Source organism: Corvus brachyrhynchos, unplaced genomic scaffold (genome assembly GCF_000691975.1).
Source record: "Corvus brachyrhynchos isolate BGI_N302 unplaced genomic scaffold, ASM69197v1 scaffold258, whole genome shotgun sequence".
Taxonomy (NCBI): Eukaryota; Metazoa; Chordata; class Aves; order Passeriformes; family Corvidae; genus Corvus; species Corvus brachyrhynchos.
In genome coordinates this window covers 5,309,618-5,333,475 of record NW_008240122.1, presented here as the reverse complement: position 1 = coordinate 5,333,475, position 23,858 = coordinate 5,309,618, and the positions used below count along the sequence as shown (strand labels likewise).

The following is a 23,858-nucleotide window of genomic DNA, read 5'->3' as shown; positions in this document are numbered from 1 at the left end:
TCAGCAGGACCTGACTCTGGCTGGGGTTTTCATCTTTGTGCTCAAAATGAAAACAGTGTACAGAACAACTAATGAAATCAAACTTAATGCAAAGTAACTGAAGTGGGTGAATTTGATGCATGTGATGTCTTAATTTTTTGATCTGCAAAATAAAATGTGACAAACTTTTAAAGAAACACAGTCATCCTTGTTTCAGTACTAAGTGTTCTGTGGGAGGTGGAGCACAGATTAAATTGTAGTCTGTGGATGTCAAGGGTCCATTTTTGAGTGTGACTGTGAGAGTTGATAATGAGATTAAACTCCACATGGAAAGCAGGTGGTTCAAGGGAGCTGAACTACAATGCTGCTTTCTGCACTGTGTTCTGTGCCCTGCCCAAAGGTCAGCTGGTACAGCAGACCTAGGAGAAAAGCAGCAAGTGAAAGCCAGGTTCTCTTTGCCCTGATGCAGAGTAAGAAAGAAAACTTTGCCCTCTTCATCTCAGTTTTTCCACAGTGGCACTGCTTTGGCAAGGGAGATACAGGTACATAGAAATCTGGTGTTTTGGGGGTTTTTTGTAACATGTAAAATTTTATTGGTGGTTTTTGCTGATGTGGACTCCATGTGCCGTGAGCTCCACATCTTTTCTAAGCCACAGTGAAGTCAGGAAGCTCTATACACATGTGGAGGTATCCTATGCAGAGACCTGTCACTATAGGGTTTTAAACACTGCATGACATAAAGATATTTGCTGAACAACAAGAAGTTTTGTGTTTCAACATGTTCCAACAATATGACAAAGACTTGAAAAAAATTGCTCCCAACTTTAATTGAAGAGGTAATTGCTAAGCAGAAAAAAAAGGGAGCTACTGCTTTCCTTCTGGGTTACCTTCTTAGTTGGCACATCTCCAAAATCTGCTGATACAAAGATAAATCTGCATTTTTTGAGAAAGCCATAAGTAAACCCAAATCATCTACTTGGCTATGCATTCCCACTCCACTCAAATTCCTTTCTGAAGTGATAAACATACAAGGAACTTGAATACAGTGTGGAGGAATAAATGCTGCAATAATTTAAAAGGGGGAGGAAAGCCCACGAGGCATTCTGAGCTATTTTCCACTTATTGGTTAGATTTCTTTTTTTTTTTCTGAAGCTGTTGGATTGGTTTCCTGTCGTTCCTTCCTCTGCCTGCTGGAGGATGAAATGAGCCCGGGTGAAAAGAGAAGTCTATGGCTTTAAATCCTGTTCTATGGATTGAAGTGGGTCTTCGTTTGTGCTTAGACTTTGTGCCAACCATCTCCCAAGAGAATTTCATTCATTTAAAAAAATACAGCTTTATTTCTCTGTTTTATGCATATTGGGTAATGTTCAGTCCCAACTACTATTTAGCTCAATGAAGGAAAGTTTTGTTCTTCATTAACGCCCACAACTTAATCAGTGTTAGTGGATATATAATTTTTTATTTCCTCTTTATCTCTTTTTTTAGCCCACCCATATTAGATGAATGATTTTGCCATTTCCCTTCTTAAGTTCTTGTTTTTCCACCAGGCACTGTGGTGTATGCATGTGACAGAGCAGGATGGATTTGCCAGGCACTCGTGGGGAAAAAAATCCAATTCCCTGCCTTTTTGTTAACCAGTATGATGTTTTTCAGACAGATCCCTAAGTATTTTTTTTCCTAAATGTCTCCCTCAGTAACTTGGTCATACCAGGATCCATTCTGAGACAGACAGAAAATTCCGGGTAGGTGTGGCCTATCTGCCACCAATGGGCCAAGGCCACCCTGCTCAGAAGTACACAATCCCACACCAATTCTCATCTACTGTTCCACTTTCTTCCTAATTCTCTAGTCCAGCAAGTTCTTCCCAACAGCTCAAAGTCAAAAAGTGGAATGCCGTTTATAGCCAAGACCCAAACTGAGAGAAACCAATGGGTCTTTTGTGCAGGAAATGTGAAATGCTGCATGGTTCCTTCTCTGACTAATTATCTTTGTGACCCCAGTTGTATGATCCCCTGCATGTGATATGTGTGTATATATATATTTTACTTTCCAACAGAAGTGATGAGATGTGAAATTTTGGGGGAATGTAGGCAGGCAGGCCTCTAAGACCTACTTGAGTAGTGCAGACAAAAGCTGGCTCCCAAAATTCATGTTAACAGCTTTTTCATCTGCAGAAGCTTGGTCTTGTTCTGAGGCAGGTTTTGAAATGTTGTTACAGTAAATGTAGGGCTCTAACAGTGGTGCTGAGCTGATAATCACGGAAACCAAAGATCTCAGCCTGTCCAAAAACCCTAGCACAGGGCAAACAGCAAAAGTGGATGCTTCCCCACCCTGGACCCTTCCTGGTAGGGGAGAGCATAGCAGCCTCCCTGTTCCCAGTGGGCACTTTGCCTGCAGAGCTGCTAGTAATAGAGTATTGACTCACTGCCACTTGAAATATCTCCATGCTGATGTTACCCAGAACCCAAAGTGTATTACCTCTGCATTAATTGAAATGTAGCTTTCAGCAGCCCTCATAAACGTGCTCGACTGCAGTGTGAAAGCATTTGTTTCCAGCGGAGATCCTGATAACTAGTGAGATTCAGCAGCGGTGACTGACCTTTGATCATCGGCTTTCAGCTTGGCTTGCTGCCGTGCTGGGAGGAAGAAGGGAAAGTTCTTCCTTATAAAAGCCAACTTCATGTCAGTGTCTCCTGTTAACATTTAGTTTGTTTAGTTAAAAACACACAGCTTTGAAACTCCCTTTGTACTGAACTGCCTGTCTCCTTTTCCCAGTGATACATATAGCTCAGAAGTTGTCTTCATTTTTAATCCATATGTGACTTAAATTTCGATGAATATTGCAGCTGCTGCATTTCCAACTTTGTCTGTCTCCTAGCTTTCCCCTCATTTCACCTCAAAACTGCCTTGAGATTTTCCTCAAGGCTGCCAAAGACAACTTTACCTCCTCCTTGGAACCTCCTTAGCCTCAGTGTTCAAGGACAAAACCTCTTGTTGGATGCTGCCCAAGGGCAGCCCTGGCTGTGCTCCCCCAAGGGCTGGCACAGTAAGAGCCAGCAACCCTGCAGGCTGCTGCAGGCTTTTGCAGTCCTTGGACTTCCAAGAGAACCAGGGCTCTCATGCCTGCAGCTCCTTCAGGATTTGTTCCCGTTCATCCTCCCCTGATGCTTTTTCTGATCGTTCTTCATGGCAGGAGGGTCAACTGACACCTGTTCAAATCTAGGTTTTAGATTGCTGTCTGCTATATGACCTGGTTCCTCCTCTGACTTTGGAGCCATTTGTGAAATCTGATCTTGACTCCATGCGTTTCTCTGAAATTACTCTGATTTATCCTGGTTACACAAAACCCCTGTAGCCCATGCCACAGGTAATGTAGTTCAGAGCTAGTGGAACAGTAGCAGGTAAGTATGTTTGGCTTCCACCACACACAAAACCAACACAAAAACGAAAACGTACTAACACCCACGAGGCAAACTTAAAAAAATGAAATGCAGAAAGGGAAGGAGAGAGGTCACAATACTTAAAATAAATGCAAATTGGATGCACAAAATTAATGCATCCCATGATCTGCAATGGCAGCTGCCCACTTTGAACTTTCAGGGTGCACTGCATTATTACACTGCAGGTAAATAACCGCAGCCTCAGGTCAAGGGCCCATTCAGGAGTATGCCAATCTTATACTAAGCCATTGTTAACAGGCAAGATTTAATGGAAGTGACTTTTGTTGGGATCTAGTCTCCTAAACAGATCTTAAATCATTTTGATTTGCCTTATTAGAGGATCAGTTCAGTATTTCGGGCACTCTTCTTGTTGGAAAATATGTCTCATCTTTAAATACGAAGAGGGATGCTGGCTGTTGTTTGTTGTTGTCCTCCTCTGCTTTAGTTTCATGTTTTCAGGAATTTGACAAGGTCCATACAAGTAGATGTGCAGAAAAGGGGGGAAGGAGTGAGCGAGTTAGCTCTGGGATGAGTTTAGAAATGTAATCATTTTCCATTTTTGCAAATATTTTTGCTATCAACTTTAATGGTATACATTGAATCTGCTTTGTTGTAACACATCAAAAGACACTTCGCATTTTTCCTGAGCTGTGGATTCTTTGGAACACCTGTGTGTCTTCAATTGACTAATTATATACCACTGATACATAGTTTCCTAGAGAGCACCACATTTTGATCTGGTATGAACTAATACAATTCTATTGGCTTTACCACTGCTGCTTAATTTTTATAGTAGCATACCTAAGGGATATTTTGCATTGTACTTATGAGAAGAGGCTTACAAAGATCACCTGCCTGGGAATCTACTACTTTTGTGGTCCTTCCCTTGGATTTTGCCACCTGCCTTGGGTTGTGGATCTGCTGAATGTGCATCAGGAAACATTAGGACAAGCACCTTCACCATATGCCTGTTATTTCTGAGGGCTTATGTGCCACAGCAATAGCAACCAAACTGTGAAGCCAGAGACCCTCACTCTCAGAAAAGGAAAATGCAAGGACATTCAAATTCTGGATTTAGAATCATGTAATAGGTCAGTGAGCCTACCAGGATGTGACATATTTGCATATTTGTGTATTCTGGTGCCTTCACATTTTAAATGTGGGCTCACACCAGCTTTGCTCAGTAGCCCACCAGGTTCCTTCATTGGGCTGAAACCCAGCCACATGCCATCCTTGCCCAAGTGGAATTTCTGGGCAGAGCCTGGGGTCTGACCTGCATTTTGATGGCTTAAGCTATGGTGAGGCTCTGGACTAAGAACCATTGCTCTTTCAGTTGGCAAGAGCATTTTGAAGGTCTGCAGCAGGAGAGCATTTAACAAGCCTCTGCTGAAACGAACACCAACAGATTGTAAATTGCGAAGTGCAGTGTAATTGAATCTGATCTCTGGCTTTTACAGACTGTAGTAATTGGAAATTGCCTGTCTCTTAAATCCATGCCATTCCAAGGATGGCTCCTTCTTGAAACTGTGATCTGATCACTTGTAAAAGCACAATGATGTGAAAGAAGTAATATGGAGTCCCCTTGGTACTGGTGGAGAATGGGGAAGGAGAGACTTTGGGAGCATTGTGCTGTGTCACTGGTATTAGAAACGAAGTCCTACACTGTAATTAACAGCTTTGCAAATATGAACTAGTCCTTGAATAGCCACGGCCTGCAGCCCAGATATCAGTGCCCTGTTTGGGTCCAAGCAGATGACCTACAGCAGGGCTGGGTGGAAGCAGTCCCAGCCGGCCCTTGGCAGCAGGAGGCAGAGCACCCCTCCTGCCAGCTCCCTCCAGGCTGTCCTGGGTACACTCTGCACACCTCCTTAATCCCAGCCTCTGGCTGAGCACTGCCCTGCACAGTGCCTAAGCCGTTCTCTCTACAATGCAGGGGGGGTCTAAAATTTGTCCTCAGACATAAAAATACGATGATTTCTCTAATTTTTTGTTCCTGTATGTATAGGAGATTTAAAGGTAAGGTTGGAACTTAAGAAAACAGAGCAAAACAGATAAACTCTAGACCTGAACGCTGTATTTTGTAATGTTGTAGACTTGCTGTTTAAACTGCATGCTCCTTCTCCTCATATGCCCCTCTTCTGTCTCAATATCTTTTATTTTGTAACTGATACTCTAGTTGCCTAGATATTGATTAAAGATTTCACAGAAAGCCACAAACAGATTTGAGGCCTGGAATCTTTAGTAGAGGGCCTGAATGGAGAGCTGGTTGAGCTTTATCAGGAAGAAGATTAGAAGCTGACTTGCTCAGTATAAAGTCTTACCATGGTAAGATGTACTACCAAAAAAATGATTGAATGGCTCAAGAGCATGTGTGGAGACTGGTGAAGTATGTCGCAGATATCTGAAACCTGAGGGTAAGTAAGCTCAAATTAGAAACTTGTCTTAATTTTGAAATTATTTTTATTACTAATAAAAACCTCCTAAGGAGTGATTGTTCATATCCTCTTCTTTCAGATAAGAATTAATAACTTTTCAGGAGACATGTTTTAGCCAGATATTTACTTACATAGATGGCTAGGCATCTAGCAATGATGCATTAGGCATGATTATGTAGTTCTTTATGGAGTTACTGAATTGAAATTAAATACATTGGAGATTAGAAAGGGTGATTGTAGTGGTCCATTCTTGTCTTTAACTCTCTGACTCTGTAACAGACCCATTTCTCACCCACGTGTGCCAGGTAAGCAAATACTCAAAACTGGCTTTAGGTCCAAGTAGAAGCCATGAATTCTAGAAAATTCAGGATAGGATGGAGGGTAAGAACTTCTGTGAACCTTTCCCCACATCCACCTACCTTTTCCAAAGGGGGAAGAAACATTCACAGTGCTGTTACATGGTGCTGTGGGTAGAAGTTGGTTATCACCTTCTCCTTGTCCTTAAAACAGTAACAGCTTAAAAGTTGTTTAGTTGTCCTGGCTGATGATGAGGACATACCACCACTTCTGTTGTTGTGTGTAGTGAGTAAAAGGAAATAACCTCATTATGAGGTGCTTTGGAGGGTCATCATGGAAGAGGCTGATCAGCACCTACTTGTTGTAAAGGCCGAGTCTCTTTTGTAGTTTCCAAGTAGTTCAAAGCTGCCATCCACCTGCTCTGTCTGCCAGTCAGGATGATCACGTTCTCAACTTTCTATTTCATTTCCATTGGGAAGTGCATGAGAATTTGGGCTGTGAAGACAATTATTACCTGCAACTGCACACTGCCAAGATGCAGTTACAAGCTGGGTTTCAGTTTCACATTTCTTCTTTGCTGTATTTGGACTGGCTATGGCATTTTGCTCAATGTTTTTCCTTCATGAAATCCATCTGCTGGTATCGTCTTACTTAAAAAACTTATTTTGCCTGCAAGTCCCCAAATAGCCAATGCTTCCCCAACTCCCACCTTTTTAAGGAAATACAGCTTGAGTAGCCATTTGTGCTGGGTAGTGGTGTTTGAAAAAGCGGGAATGTGTTACTGCAAGCACAGAGAAGGAGATGGGACTAGGTATTGCCCCTTGCTTCCATTATCCCAGTTGGAGTTAGATGGAGGTGTGCAAACCTCTTGGAGTTGGGTGGTTTCGGTGAGGCACCTGAAATTAGAGACCACTTTTAATAAACACTGTATAAATAACATTAGTATGAAGGATTAAAGGAAGAGCACTGAAGGAATTTAAGGGCAAGGGCTTGATGGGTTCTCCTTACAACACTCTTCAGACCTGTGACCAAATCCCACCATTTACCCTGCAGTATTACTTACTCTGCTGTGCCAAGGCAGTTGTCCCTTTTGGAAGAGGTAACAGTTTCACATATGTACCATATTTTAAGAATGAGTGACTGGCTTCAAGGAATCGGAGTTTTAGTTACACCTAGGTAATTCTGCTAACTAATAAATATAGTTAGCACTAATCTCTTCATGGATATTCAGAAGTATCTGCACACACACTCTGAAGGATTCTCCGTGCTTTTAACTAGGTTTTTTTTCCCATGCTCATGTCAGCATTGGGATTCTCTGTTTTCTCCGAAAGGCAGAATAGCATTTGTTCTTTCTTTCTAGGACACAACATTCTGCCTGCATATTTCTACCTCTGAATGCACAGCTAGGCTTCACCCAGAAGGTACTGATATAAATTATTTAAATTTGTGTTTTGAAGGTTCCCTGTGATCATATAAAACACATTCCATTTGAAAGTGTTTCTTGTAATCAAATTTGCTTTTAGCATTTAAGCCATAAAGCTGTGTCGAATGCCCTTGGATGGAGCACACCCTTTCAAGTAACTTTTTTGTTAAGAACCTTAAACCAGATCTGTTTAACAAATGTTCAATGAATGTGGTCTCTGCTGCTTCAGTGTTGGGATATTCTATGGAAAGGCACACTGCAAGCAGTGGGGACTTGAGAGTGGTTAGCAATCTGCGGAACACAAGTCAGGGGCTCTGCTGTGAATTCCTCTACAAAGCTGTTATGTGATCCTGAGGAAGTCGCATTGCCTGTTCATTCCTGCCTCTTCCCCATGTCTCATCTGCTGACAGTACTCTGCTTAACATGTTTCCTTTGGAAGGTAGTAAATATAGCATTTTAGGGTCCAAAACTGCGAATTTTTGGACTCATTTTATACTCATACAGCACGAGTTGGATTAGACAAGACATATAAAGAAGAGCTTGGTCTTCACCTGTTGATATCACACATTCTGAATCAGACTTAAAAAGGAATTACCTCCTGCATAAACAAGCCACAGCCATATCACTTGTGACTGTCTTTGCTCAACAGTGTGGTTTTGAAAATCCAGCTCACTGTCTGCAGGCATTGTGTTAAACATGTCTTGCTCTAAATTATCAAGCACATTCAAGAGGACAATTACAAATTCCCATGAGAATATAAAATGTTACATCTTACAAAAAATCCCTACCATAAAACTTCTACATTTGGTACTGATACTACAGACAAGGACTTTTTAGTTGGCCACTGACCAATTCTGCTCAGAAAATTAATTTTAAAGTACTGTTATTTATACCTTCTGTTTGTGTGCATGATAGGAGGTAATAGTTTAATTTTGACTAACTATACTGTATGTCTTGTGCTACAAAGTAGGAATTGTGTTGATAAAGTTCCTCAGAAAAAAATTCCACTAAGTGCGACTTTAAAAATCACATGTTGAATGATTTTAAAAATGCAAGTTTGCTTTTCCTCAAGTTTAATTACAGAAACCATCTAACTGCTTAGACCTCCCCCAAATCAATCTTTCCTTAATAATATATAAAGATTCTGCTCAGTATATATGCAATATATATATGTGTGTATATTTGCTTACTTAAATTGTTCAGGGGAAACCTTATCTTCCTTGTGTAATGTGACATGAAATATAGTCACCAACACATGCCAGTAGGCTGTGCAGTGGAGGCAAGGCATTGCTAGCTGCCCTAACTTTCTCTGAAATGAGGTGGTATGCACTGCATTAGTCTGTATCTGCACAATCTGCCACAGAGAACACAAAGAGCTTCATCTACAAAATGTATTCTACAGAGATTTCCATGGGGAAGGAAACATCTGAATACCTTAGGAGCTCTGTAATCAAACATAAGGCAATTCCGAGATTTTTCAAACAGTGCAGTATTTGCTTCCTTTTGGAAGTGTGGCTGGACACTGCCTGTGCCTGTCTTTCAGACAAGCAGCTATTCTGTCAAGCGCTGCTGATCATGCGGATGCGATCCAACAGCAGCGCTCCCGCTTGGCTCTGCTGTGCCACACCACAGCCAGAGCTGGACTCCTCTGGCTGTCATATCTTCCATCTTCTGATCAATGCCGTCCCACTAAGCACAGAGAAATACAACAGTCATAGGAAGGGACAGAGAAAGCAAGGAGCTATGTCTCCTTCTCAGTGATGCCAGCATGCAATCAGGAATGCAGACACCAGCATTTTGGTCCCCACTCTCCTTTTCTGTATGCTACACATGACCCAGCATCTAACAGAAGAAAGGAAATCTCTTTTCAGATATCAGATCCTATATTTAGAAATTAGCATCAAGTCCTGTTTCTGTGCCAGGCAGCTCCTGGCTAGCTGAAGAAGCTATCTTGCTACTCCCACCTGTGGATCTTGCGTTATGAAACTAGGTACAGATTTCTTTAATGATCTCTTTAAATGAAAAAACAATCTTCTGGGTCTCCTAGAGAGACTTTGACAGCTCAAACATCATTTTTCATATAGGATTTAGCCAAGACATATAATCTACTGTCTGCAAAGTAAGTGAAAGCTTTGGGGCCTTAAAATGACCATTAAGTAGTATCTGCAAACCTCAATTTTTGTCTCAGATAAACAGCTGTGGATGCTGCTGCTCCCATCGTTTAGCAGCACGGTGAAGCACTGTCTCAGAAATTTTACTGTTGCATCACCTCAACTGAGCTGCAATTGCAGATTAAACAAGAAGGAAAGCAAAGCTTCCTCTACATGCTTTGCAGCTCACACAATATAAGCTTTGCAAGGATAAAATAAATGGGGGGTGGCAGTGGGAAGGGGCTATGAGGGTGTCAGCAGTAAGTGTAGCTGTAAGCTTGCTTTCTCTGTGCATTTCAATAGAGATCTCCGGCTAACTGAAGCCTCTGTGTGGCTCGGTAATAGCCTCCTCTGTGCTGCCCCAGCCACAGCTCACCCTTTGCTGCACATCTAGCGCTGAAGGCTGAACCCTGCTTCCTTACACAGCGTCTTAACCTTGCCTTGCCCTTCCACCCCACAACAGCCGCTTTGTTTCCTTTCACTAACAGTCAGACATCACAAATTCCTTCCCTCTAAAGCCATTAACACAGAACCGGCACCACCCCAAGTGGTTTCAGAACTAACTGATTTAGATGCTGGAGTCTGCTGCAAGGCCAAAAATAACTCCCCATTTCTTTCTCCTTCATTGGTGAAAGTAGGAGAGAAAGTGGCCAATGACAGAGACACAAATCCCCCATAGGCATCAGAGACAAATCTATTTTGTGGCAGGAAAAAAAAATAATAATGCTCTTGAAAAATGTTTCTTTGCTCAGGCCGATAGATACAGACCTGCTGCATGTAATTTTGCTGAGCCGATGGTATCACTTGAATGGCTCACAGAAAACATAAAATGTATTACATAATTATATTTTTAAACACTGTCCCCAGCTGTGCTGATGCACATAAAAGCTGTGTTTACAATGGACTCCGCACATGTAATTATTTTGTGGCACTAGCTCTGTGCATTTCCTTGATGGATGCTCCACGGTGCATAAAATTGTAGCTTTTATCATAGATTCTTGAATATATTCTTTGGCTGTTTCAGCTTTAAATACTCTGTTGTCCTCGCATGGGTGAACAGGACTGATGCCTGGAAGGGCTAAATTATAGCATCTGAGGGAACACCTTTAAGTCCTCTGGGAGCAGCAGAGAGGGAAACATGATGAGTGTTGGAGTTGAGGCACCAGGGTCACGGCAAGCACTGAGCAGCAGAGCCGGCTGCTCCTCTACGAGAGGTTTCCTGTGCTCTCTTGGGGATAGAGCAAGGGCCCTGCCCCTATTTGGCCTGCACAGATTCATCCCAGCCTGACTGATGCTGCACCAACCCAGCTCTGTAGGACGGGGAGGCTCAGTGATGCCGTATGCCTTGTGAATGCAGGAGCAAAGGGGCTGTTGGCTGTGCAGAGTCAAACAGAACATGGCCCGGACTGCTGGGATCAAAGAACAGCTTTGATTTATCTTCTTTTCTGTTTGTTTACAGCCAGCGAGCTCCCAGCATTTCACTGAGAGCTCTCCCTTCTCTGTTCTCCATCCAGTTGTGGAATACCAAGCATTTCTTTATCCTAGCACAGTAGTTGATGCATAGGACCCAGTGAAGAGTACAGTGGGATATTTATTTTAGATCTGTTCCAGTGTTCTTGAGTATTAATAACACTGTGAAAACCTAGATGCTGGAAGGTTTGGTACATAACACAGTCCAAGAGTTTTGCCTGCCAAGCAATAGCACTTGGAAATAAAAAAAGACAAAAAGTAATACAATATCCTGAAGAACAGCTTCAAAACGATGGAAGAGAAGCACCACAGGTAGCTACCTTTCTTTTTTTTTTTACTATTGCTGCAAAGAACTGGCAGACTTTTATTGTCAATAAGCAAAATGGTTTGGCATCTTACCTCTAATCCCTGGCTAACCTTAGATATAGGACTCCACAAAGGAAATGAGGAGTTTGTGGGAAACCATTTTTTAATGGCAGGTGTTTGGTTGGAAATCAGGTTTGCTTTCTGGTAGTAGATATAACTTGAATTCCTTTGTTATCATTCCTTGCCCTTTTCAGTCCTGTGTTTAGTCATGGAAGCTGGAAGCCTACGCTTCCCCAAGGACAGTTGCACCATGTAAAGTATTAATTGGTCTAATGCCAACAGTGATCAAATTATTCCAAAGCAAATGGCCCAACTGTTGGTAAACCAAGTTTTCCACCCTCACATGAATATAGGCTTCTCCCATCATGGAAACTCTTCAGCTATGGAAGTCCTTAGCATTCCCTATGTTCGGCATGTGAAGTTTACATACCAGCTTCTAGCCTGTTGATGTATTTTGCACCAGTGTCAGGTGATGGAGGAACAATCTTTGGAGTGGAAAAAATGTGGAACTGCATTAGTTCATTGTATGTTCATTTGCATAGTCTGCCTTTCAGATAAACCTTATCCCTGCAAGTGTACTGGTACTTGAAAAAGAGTCCTTGAATAACCTGCACAGAAGCTGACCCGCCAAAGAGGTGCTACTTTGGAAAAGCAAGCAGAGGAAGGTACCTGAAGCAGTGCAGAGGAAACACTTCTGAAGTAAGCACCTTCTTGTATTGTTCATATGTGTGTCTATCCTGTTTCTGCAACACAAGGTGCTGTTATTTCATTAGAGATAACATGGCTTGTACGTATGAAAAAAGGGTACATTTCTCACCAGGTAAGACATACTTCTTTCTTGCTCTCATTACTGAAGTATGTGAGTATTATTTTCTAAAAGGGCTTATTTCCTTCTACTCCCTTACTCTAGTCTATCAGCCATTTAGGCCAAAATATGTTTTACAAATGTGTGATCATCTTATACAAATCAACATAATTCCACATGCTTTGATAGAGCTACGACTTAAACCAGTGGAGGATCTAAGTCCTGGGTGTTTTATGTAACATAGATAAACCCCAAAATTTGTGATCAGAGAAGAAATATTTCTGGGTATAACATGCTTGCATTGTTACTCTTCCACATTAGTTGCAGTCCTTTGCTGCAGCCACTTGTGCAAGACTTTTCTGTTTATGTACATGGAGATAAGAGTTGCTCATCTTTTGCATAACATTAGGTGTTGCATACAGATGAGAGTAAGAATCCACACTTAAGTTAGTGCAAATTTTGCAGTTCAACAGGAAAAAAACAGTCCTCTTAAGGCTACTGTTTGAACCCTGATCTTTGCCTTTTATGTCTAAGTCACCAGAAGCTTCTGTGTCCAATGCTTTGAGAAGTCACAGTTCAGTGTAAGTGATGTCATGGCTATAGGAGTTGAGGCATCATCTCTGTCGCATTAAGACCCTCTTGGAAATGTCCAATAAAACCAGAAGGAAAATGGGACTTATTTTACTGATTTTTTGAGCACTTCAATTCCATTCTTGCTATATTATTATCATCTGTGAGAAGCTTTTTCTTTTTTAATTCTACGAAGTTCTATCACTATATTATCTAAGCAGCTAAGTACTCAGATTATGTAAGTTGTACATAATAGGATGTCTGTAAAACTTTGCTCCTTCCAGCTTTGGAAATTTCTATATTGCTCTTCTCTGGTGACTCAGCTAAAGATCTCCCATGTGATCTAGGAGAATGTGTGGTAGGGTGGGATTCCCACTCCTTGAAGGAATGTATCCTAGTCCTCAGGTATGACCACAGCTGCAGCGTTGCTCTCTTCCCACATCCCCTGGACTTTTCTGGGCAATCTTTAACCACTGATCAGTGGATGCATGCTGTAGTCCCAGCCATGCATTGAAGTTCTGTCTTTCTAGGAATATTTACCTAATGTTTTCAAAGAAAAAAAATCCACCTTTTGATTTGCACAGCAGGAGCATTTGCCTGTTGTACCAGATAGCAACCTCAACATGTACTTTCACTGTCTGTTTCTTCTAGAGGATATTCTTGGCCCATAAGTGGTGTTTTAAGAATATTTCTACCAGTACTATTTTTATGGTATGTCTCTCTTCATGGTGCATTGTTAACCATATGGCCAAGCACAGTATATGCAGCTACATGGCAAGGTTTACTGCCCAGCAGGCATGAGAAGCATTTATTTTGAATAGATGTATACTGAGGAAAAAACCATTCTGCTTCAAGGGTATAGGCTTAGAACTTTTATTTCTTCTCTTGGATCTCCCTTGGTTTTAAATGAGGTTCAGCACCTCTCCCTTGGAATCTCACTGCAATAATGTGGGTTCAGAGCAGCTGTTTTTACTTCACTTGCTGATGGCTGGCAGGAGATAAAATATGGAGGAGTAAATTCTGCCTGGTTGCTACAGGTTGCATTACAGAGTCACTGACTGGTAGGTCTCTGAGAATTGCTACTGATAGATTTTATCTTGGTAGGGGTAAGAGCTCATGAAACAGGATGACTCAAGGAATGACTAATGAAAGCTTTATGATGAAACTTTGTCCTAAGGCAGATCAACTGTGACCAAAAATTATAATCAGGGAGTTATTTGACAGTCTAGGGTGAGTGAGCAAATGCCCTGAGTCCAGCTTCTTGTGGAGATGTCTTTTCAATGTAAAATCCACTAACTCAGTTTGTATCAATAAATGTCAGTGGGGAAAGCCATAAATGGTGATGTGGCATGGTGGTGAACTATGTAGTTACCCCTCAAGTGGCTTCACCCCTTTAGAGCTGGGCCATTTAATGAGGCAGATGATATTGCCATTACTTTGTTTTTCTCTTTTGTAAATAAATCACTCCAGTCAGATGTACACACACAGCTTTGTTTTGTGTGTTCACGCGGAAATGCAGGCTCCAGGTCTCTCAGGAACAGTCCCAGCTACCTGAGGAACAGTTCCAGCTACTCAGCTGGCACTACATTATCAATATTGGCATCCCAATATTTAGGTGGGCCTCCTATGCAAATGTCATGGGCAGTCCCCCTGCGTGACTCTAATTTATGCCTCTACCAAAACATCTTTCTTCAGCTCCTTGATCCCAGGCCCTGGAATTCACAATGTTTTACAAGTATCTTTGCTTTTCTCGTGACACCAGTAGCTCCTCTACAACCCCAAATCATTAGTCACACACCTAAGTCAAAGTGGAGGTGTCACCTACAGTTTTGACTCAGCAGTGCTCAGTAAAATTACCTCCTGCCTTCCTGTGCCAAGGGTCACATTTTCTGTACAGCAACATCTGATTTCCCCATTTCTGCCATAACGCATCATTTTCCCTGGAGAAGAACAAACTCCCCCTTTTGGGCAGGGTACAAATGAGGCAGGATGTGCTCAGGGTGCGGAGGCGTAAAAAGGAGGACATTTGCAAGTTTTGCTCTGGGCAGTCAGGAGATGAGATGGGGATCAGTGAAGTCAGAGCTGTGGCCTTGGCTCTGATAATGATTTTCTGTGTGGCCCTTTGTAAGCTCTTTCATGTTTCCACATCATTTTTCCCAATCCCAAAATGGAGTTCGAAATCATCACTTCTTAACACCTCCCCCTCCACACACACACATACACACACACACGGAGTTGTGAGGAGGTTTAATGTTTATCTCAGAGGCTTTGAACAGTATCATATATACAGGCATTTAGACCCCAGAATGAGCTTTAGAAAAACATCAGTAAAGAAAACAGCATTTATATTTTAATCATATTAATCACAAATTTGGGATTGAAACAGAATAAGTGATTAACAAACCTGCAAAACGAGCTTTATTTCATTGGCTTGAGCTGCTTTCTAGTTCTGTTTGTGTACGTCAAAGTGATGTTCAGTCTTTTCAAATGAGTCACAGGACTGGAAGAACAAAAATATTTGATGGTAACATATAGCAGCAAAACAATTACTCTTTTTATTCTGTCAGGCATCATAACCAGAATAGCAAGTTAGAGCTAGAGGTCTAGGCTGGTAGTTTCTTTCCACATATCAGGGATTTTAGATCTGCTTGCAAGACAGTGAAACAGAACTGAAATGTCAGAAAAATTAAAAGATAATGCTAGATCAAACAATAAAAGCAAGCATGCCCGTTAGGATACAACTATTTACATTTATAAAGGTGCTACTGATCAGTGAGTCCATGCAGTATTCTCACACAGCACAGCCTTGTCTAGCAGTTTTCTGTACCTTTATCCAGAGGAGACTCCTTTCCACCCTGCTTGCTGCATTGCACCACTGATTTAGTGAAGACATCATCCTCATAAGGATGCTCTTCTAACTCACCTCTGAAATCCGCTTGCTTTTCTCCTCTGACAATTAGGTTTAAATGTGCTGCAGTAAAGTACTCATCCTTAGCAGTCGTATGGCTTTTTAAGTGATAAACTGCATTAGCAAATTTCTTATTAGATAATCTATCAAATGAGGTCATACATAATTTTAGCAGTCTCATCTTGATTTATAGCATGATCACAGCAAATTATGCATACACAAGCCAGCATGCTGGCTGTCAAAGTCAGGTATTTTTACTCTGCTAAAGAAACTATTTCCAGGCCAGCCCAGTGGCCTACTGGTAGCACTCTGCAAAACCACCTTGCCCAGTTTGCAGGACAGCCCTCAAGCTCACCCCCTCACCTCTTATTAGGACTGATGAGAGTTGGAGGCGGTAGGCTGAATCCTTGCTTCGTACTTCCTAACAAAAATCCTTACTGGAGTTTATTCTGACAGGTTTTCCATACTCCCCTTAAGTGAGGACATGGGCTCGCTGGAAGGGTGAGCTGATGTATGGGGAGACTGTGTCTGCGGGGTGCTGATCTGCTCCCTGCCTCCCTTCTGTGTTCCCAAGGGAATGAAAAGCGAGTTGGAGTGAATCATCAGGCAGCATTGCGCACGACTGTATCAGAGTCTGCTTCCCAGCCGGGGCTGCTCGGGCCAGCAGAGGCTTGGTCGCCTGCACCCACGAGCACTGGAGGAGGCAGCGCTCCCACATCTCCTGCCATCTGCACTGGGGAGCCATGGCACCTGCCTCGCTACAAGCACACGTGAGGAATACAGGGAAAAATGGAAAGAAGTTTCAGGAACAAACGCAGTTTCTGAGCGGCCCTTCACTAGTGCTGTTGCACTGTTGCTCCCTGTACCCAGGGTCTAGTCCCCACACTGCAAGTAAATTGCTCCTGGGATCCAGGAGGGACACGATTCCTATCCCCTGGCTTCAAACCTCTGCAGATAACTTTTCATCCATTGAGATCTATCTGTAACTACAATATGGAAACCCACAATAAATTATCTGATCTTGCCTTTCTCTTCGCCTTCTCTCGCCTCACATTGCTGTTTCCAGGGTTTAAGCAGTGCCGAGTGGCCAGAGTATGTGTCATCTGCATGGCTCTGGATAAATTTTGTCTTTCCCACTGGACTTGTAGCCAAAGCCTGTCCATAAAGGACCAAGCGTGATGGAACAAGATGTGTTCCTCAGCATTCCACGCATCTGCCCCTAAACGAAAACTAAAACCTATATGAAAATCTGAATAAAAACTTCCCCAGGGAATGTAAGATCATAGATGCCCAACTATCACTACATGAAAACTTCTTGAAACAATTAGTACATAGATCTCCATGTTGTCTCCACAGTAATATTCTTGGAGTGAGAGACTGGAAGAAATCAAAATCATTTATCAAAGCGAGCAAGCAAAGGGCATGCTTTCAGTGGATGGCACTGCTGTTTTGCACACGCTATGGTAATTTTGCCTAATCCTACTGAATGAGCTTTTCATGCATATATATGTGTGTGTATGCATATCTGTCACGAGTAAAATCTATTGTATCCTCAGCTGACAAGCTGTGTGTGGCAGATTGCAGCAGGCTCTGGGGAAAGAAATTCATGACCCAGGCTAAGAGTAGAGTATAGGACTTCCCTCTGTGGCTCATCATCCAGAACAGCAGCAGCACCACCTCCCCATGCTGGTACCAGTCTGGGGTCCCTCTTCTCTCCCCTCCTTTCACTCCTGCCAGGGTGGCTGAAGATGCAGCAGAGAGGACAGTGAGAAGGGGCTTGCTTCTTCGGGGCACAGTTTTACAGTGAATATTTGGCAAGTGATGGAGCCACCCGGGTTGTGCCAGCCCTGCAGTGAGGCTGTGCCACAGGATGGAGAGGGGTGAACGGGCGGGAGTAGAGAGCTGGCTGCAGAACGGGTGAATGGAACCCCCCCAAGCACCTGAAGATGAGTGCTGAGAGAGGGCGAGGGGCTCTGCAGACACCCCCTCAGGCCCCACAGCACCACCTTGCAAACAGCAGCCTCTCCCCTGGCTCTGGAGCAGCACCGACTGAAGGCAGAGCTGGAAGCAGGGCAGAAAGCCTCCTTTGGTGCAGCGGGCACTGGGCTCCCCGAGCGCCCTGCCTGGGCCCCGGACAGGGACCCGCAGGCGAGCAGGGCAGGGGGCACAGCACCATCTCCCCACTTTGCCTCCGTGGGGGTCCCTGGGGGAGCAGCTGTGGCACCCCCGGCTCCGTGGGGCGATGGGGCCCCCCCAGCAGCCCCGGGTTGGCCGCTCCTTCTGTAGACCTGCCTCTGCAGAGGTGTTCGCAGCCATTGGCACGGGCGCTGCAGCGCCGGTTGCCTGGCAGCAGGAACGCGTCCTCTTCCCCATGACAAACATCTCCATCGACCCAGACCACCTCCCGTTTCAAATGTCTGCCCAAGCCGGAAAGCTCAGCAAAAGGAAATGTAGCTCACCGAACTGAGCTGAGGAAGCCCGGTTTCATCACTGGAATAGTGCAGGGACCCTTACACTGATCGGCTGCCCCACAGGTGAATTCATCCAGCACCACGAGCAAAATTCCGTGTGCTTGGCCATTCAGCCCGGATTAGCACTAAGAGAACAAGCTCCCTTAAAGAAATACATGCTAATCACATGAATATTTAGCTTTATACAAAACTGTCAGAGGAAAAGTAAGTGTGAAGCTAAGCCCCAGGTCTGCCTTTTTGTGTCTGGGTGTTTGGGTCCTGCTTTTTTTTGTGCTTGATGTGCTGAAAGAAGGCAAAGCGTGGGATCTGATCAGAAGCACAGCGTTGCTCTAGGTCTCTGTGCCTTACAAAGCATGTGCACCGTGTTGATCTGCGTGCCACTCCGTCCAGCTGCTGCGCTGTGGGAACTCTGGTGCTGGTACTGCAGCAATCACAGGATTATGGATTTGGGAGACACAGAAATCACCAACTTCAGAGATATCCATCTTGCTTCAAAGAAAGCAAGCCGTTATGAGTCAGGCAGATTATCTGCCAGCAGCCCACTGAAGAGAGCTGTCTTCTGCAGAGGGGTGGAGGACGGGAGGATTCCTGATGAGTGCAGCAAGGGCGAGGGCACAGGCTGGCAAGGGAAGGGGAGAACACAGCAGCTGCAGTCTCCATGCCACGGTGCCAGTGCTGTGCATGGAGCACACGGGAGAAGAAGTTAGGGGACTCTTTGCCCAGGGGACTGTGATGAACTGCAAGGATGTGGATTTGGGCTGCTCAGGCTCTGTGAAAAGCTGGGTTTGATGGAAGTGCAAAGGTGCCCAGCAGTGCTGAGCTCCACACCACCACAGCTGACCGCTGCATTGCAGGGCAGGGTGGGTACCTCTACACTGGGGTGCAGTTATTTGTAGAGACAGAGTACGATGAGACCCTCTCCTCTTGCCTGCAGGAAGGCTGAAATTGGTGTGGCCTCAGTCATTTGCTCAGTCTACTTTGAAAGAGAAGATTTGTCTTGAGGAGGCTCAAGCTACATGAAAGCAGTCACAGCAGGTGCAGAGGCAGCTCCCTTCTGACTTGACATGATGTGATAATACATATCCTGCCATTGAGGAGCTGCAGCTTCATCCTCAGCAACATCAGCATCAGCCCACCCCACCTAGAGCTGTGGCTCACGGGAGCCAAAGCCAGGGCAAAACGAGAGGGGCAGAGACCATCTGCAGGGAGGCACCTGGCAGAGGAGCACAGCAGCTCAGGTGAAGAAGGAAATCGTGGGGGGGAATGCACGAGAGGAGCTGTGGCACTGTTGAGGTTGGGAGGAGGGTAGGGAGGAAGGGCTGCTATTTAATTGCCAGCCCTGGTTCCATCAGCAAATAGAAGGACGAGCTGTCACTGGTGTGCAAAGTAGCAGATGGCCTAATTGTGAGATTTCTCCCTTGCAAGAGCAAAATGCTATACTGTTTTTAACATCCTTGCCTAGAGCTAGCTTCAGATACAACCAAGATATATTGTGCTAGAAATGTGCTCTAGTGATAATCAGGAGAAAGCTGTGCTTGAAGTGACATTTAAAAAATAATTATTATGGCCTATTGCTGTTAGTCACACATCCCAAAAGCTGATCTAGCTAAAAGAGCTTTCCAAAGCATCTTCTGCTCGACAGATCATCTGGAAATTATTCCATCATTGTGTCACCATGTCTCGCTTTATAACCCCCAGGACACTGTCTATGTATGCACACCATTTCTTCCCTCTTCTTGGGGGAAAGTAATTCTCTCCAGCTTCTGATTTTTCTCATGCAGCTTCAGCAGGTTTTGTGCAGTTTCTTGTCTTGGCCATTTTGCTGGAGAGCACAGGGCTTCCTTTCCCAGAGACAGCTCAGAAGCATCGCCACCTCGTCTCTCCTTGGGTGCCTGTAAGAGCTCAATGCTCTGCAGAGCTCCGGGCCTGCAGGCAGAGACAGCAGAGCTCGCCAGTGCCACACTAATATCAGGTGCTTGAAACTTTATATTGAAGGTGCAGGGTTGTTACTGGTGAGCCCTTATGGCAGGTGCATTTTGTCAGCTTCAGCTCTGATCTGAAAGCAGGGGAGAGGGCAGCATTTCTCCCAGCTGGGTCAGGTTTGCAGGGAAAACTCTGGCAAGGACTTATGTGGAGAGAAAACTTTGACTAACCTGTAAATCTGCTAATGTTACTTATCAGCGAGGGCAAAACTTAGGGCAAGGATCAGCTTGGAACGGAATCAAGTGAATGCTCTGTTTGAGGATAGCAGCCCTTGTTGATTTTTTTGCAGGCCACTGACCATATTTTTAAGGACATTTGCCTGCTGAGTATGGCATGAGCTGCCTCTTTCTGGCAGGCCTTTAAATTCTGTGATGTCTGTTGGGGTTTTCTGGTAATAAAGGGGCTTTAATGGGTTATCTGTACGCTCCTAAGTATCTCCCAAGTATGGGGATGTATTCAATCTTCTTTAAATCTACCTTTCCCTTACTGTCCATCTTCAAAAGACTCTTATCCATGCAGTAGATGCCTGTGCTGCAGCAGTCTGTCCTTCCCATCCTCTCCTCTGACTTTCTTCCCCTGCTTGCTCAGAAGTCTCCTGCTAAAAATCCCCCAGCTGTGACATACCAGCCCATCTCCCAGATCCCACTGATTTCATGTCTCTCTCAGCCTCCATATAAATCTCCCTATCTTCCCCTTCAAGGTCCTCTGTAAGTTACTTTGCCTTTAATCTCATTCCTCCCACTCCTCCTCCTGTCTGTATTCTCACAGTCATCTCTCTTTCTGCTCATTTTATCTTGTTCTTGGATGGTTCAGTCTTGCTTTTTTTTCTTCATACTCCTCAGACACCTCACTCCATCTCCCATTTTCTGTTAGCCAAACACTTTTCCTCTTGTTCTGTCAACTCTACCTTAAATCCCTATCTTTTTCTTCCTTGCCAGCATTAACACACCACATGCCCTCATGCAGAGTCATCTGAGCTGCTGTCCCACATGGTTTTCCTGGAGTGCATGTTTTTCACACCAGGTATTTGTAGTTCTCCTATAGTGCACACCCCACGGATACAAACACACGCAGGTCTTTTGAAGAACAGCAGTCACTGGTAAGTAACCATGCATTATTAATCCCATTGCTTATATGACACACAGAAAACTTTAAACTTTCTGTAGCTGGCTAATAAAGGGATCTTTTCTGTGTTGATGTGAAGGCACACTTTGAATGCTCCAACTAGGTAAATGCATTAAAATGAGTGTTATTTAAACTTAGAGTGACTGAAGCTTCCTATAGGCAGCAAAGACATATGAGGGACATAAGAAGCAGACTATTAGAAGAGGTTTGAGGTCTCACTTCTACATTGTTTTGCACTAGCACATCATCAGTGGCTGCATTCAAGTTGCCTTTAACGTCTTTACATTCCTGCACATGACAAATAATAGGGACTGGCTCCCACAGAGCAGAGGAAATACAGCAGCAAGTGTCTCACGTCCATTTCTCAACTGTCATCAAATAGCTTTTATTCATGGCATAGCACAAGTGTCAGCCAACTGGCAAAGGCAGCCTATATTAAAAATGTTGGGGATTATTCATGTCAACAGACACAAGGGAGCTTTTCTCAGTCAGTGGATCTGCACCAGCAGTGGTATGAAAATGCAGCAGGTTCTCTACAGTAATCTCAAATCTGAATAACTTTAGAAGGAGGCCAGCAGCAGACTGTCATTTCCAAGTACAGTTAAAAAATTAATCTAGCACAGTTACATGAGAGCTTGAATAGGTGAGAGGTTTAACTGTGTGGTTAGATAGGAAAGGCCATAAGGATGTTATCTAGAAAGATTGAGGTGATACTTTTAAAAAAGTGCTCAGATTGAAGATGGTCTGGAGGTTGTAAGCTGATGGTGGCTCTTCAGGTTTGTTTCTGATCACACAATTAGCTGTTAGGTCTTTAGCCTGTTTGATTGCAGGCATTTACTGCACTGTTTAGAGTATGATTTCTATAGGCCATGTGATTTGTCTTTTAGGGACAAGGTGCAATTTGGAAATGGATTCATTCTTTCTCCTTTTAAAAGATTAAAAATTAACATCCCTGTTTAACTGAAAATAATGTTTATTAAATTTTTGAGATTTTTAATAGGAAAAAAAGTAAGATGGACACAAGCAGTAAAATTGCTTACCTTTAAAAACATCAGGTAAAGGTGGAAAAGGGTGGAGGTTTCAGGTGTCTCAGGTTAACTATTAAGGACAATTCCCTGACTGGTTATTTGAGTCCCACTGTATTTGCAGAAGAGTACTATAATCTGTCATCTTGCATTTTGAAATGGTTGCTTTTAAAACATATGGCCTGCTTCTTTTTCCCCTCAATTATTTTTGACTAGTTTAATTTTCTGAACTCCATGCTAACAGTGTGGATATGAAATCGGGAGCAATTTAAGTGGAAAATAAAAAATTAAGGCCTATGCAAGTCATCATGAGTAAGGTGACCTGATCTGCTCTGACACAGATCTATGTTCCACTTATGCTTTGGAAAACTTCGGATACTGTATTTTTGTCAAAACCTAATTTCTGTACAAATGTGTGATGCAGAAGGAACCCAACCAGCAAGATCCTCAGATGAATTCCATGGCATCTCCATGACAACATATAGATGCATAGTCTGCTATATGCATCCTTACTGGGAGACTGACTGCTCCTAGCTTTTTCCCACGCTGAGCTGAAAGGCAGACTGACCAACAGGCTGCAGAGGATGTTGCTGGGATTTAAATGTGGAAACTGTAGATCATGTTTCATTCAGGGTAAACCAGAGGCAAATGGAGCAGCCTTACAGAAGAGGTGAGCCTTGCACCACAGCTTCCTTTGCTGAGGCTGCTTGGTCAAGTAAAGGAATGGGTACTGGCAGGTCTCCACTGAGTCTGAAAATTCATGTGGAGGACCTTTGCAGGGCTCTGCAAGTCTTGCCAAAAGCTTGTCAGTGTGACTTACAAGCACGATGAGATAAGAACGGAAGGTAATTCGGGTTAATAAGTTATCCTGAGAGAGTTTTTTTTTCCCTGCACATGGAGAAGGAAAGGGAGAGTGATCCAGTCCTCTCTCTCTGGTGAAGAACTCTGAACTCTGTGGCAAGAGGTTTTCTTTCCACTCCCTGGCAACGTGTAGGAAACCAGGGGGGGCAGGCCGGTGGCACGTTTCATGTTAAATCCAACAGTAAATGTGGCCATGTCATTCTCTTGGCTCCCAGCACAGCCAGGAGCATGACGGTGGGGTCAGGAGACTGTCCCTAGGGCTGCCCTGCAGAGCATGGAGTGACCCCGTGCAGCCGCAAATGCTGCTCCGCACCTGCCCTGGGCACTGCTGCTGCAGGGCCCCCACTCCAGGTGCACGCGGGTTCCAGAAGTGTGGGATGGATCCAGTAAATCCCCCCTCTGGGCTTTCTTCCTCGCCTGCTCTTTCCCCTGTTCCGTCCTGCTGTGCCGGGGTGGGTGGCAGGGCTTCGCTGAAGGGTCAGCGGCCTCGCCGTGGCCGTGGCGGCCGGGCCCGCGCAGGCTGCTCCCGCAAAGCAGCTGAAGTGCTGTA

General features: G+C 43.9%; 1 long non-coding RNA gene across 2 annotated transcripts in view; it reads left to right on the top strand.

The window, feature by feature from the left end:
* Positions 1-23,858, top strand: part of LOC108449243 — a 49,318-nt gene that overhangs the window by 11,711 nt on the left and 13,749 nt on the right. For both annotated transcript variants that reach the window (XR_001865398.1, XR_001865397.1), the window contains exon 2: positions 12,103-12,259. This is a non-coding gene — a long non-coding RNA (uncharacterized LOC108449243). The remainder of the gene's footprint in view (positions 1-12,102; positions 12,260-23,858) is intronic.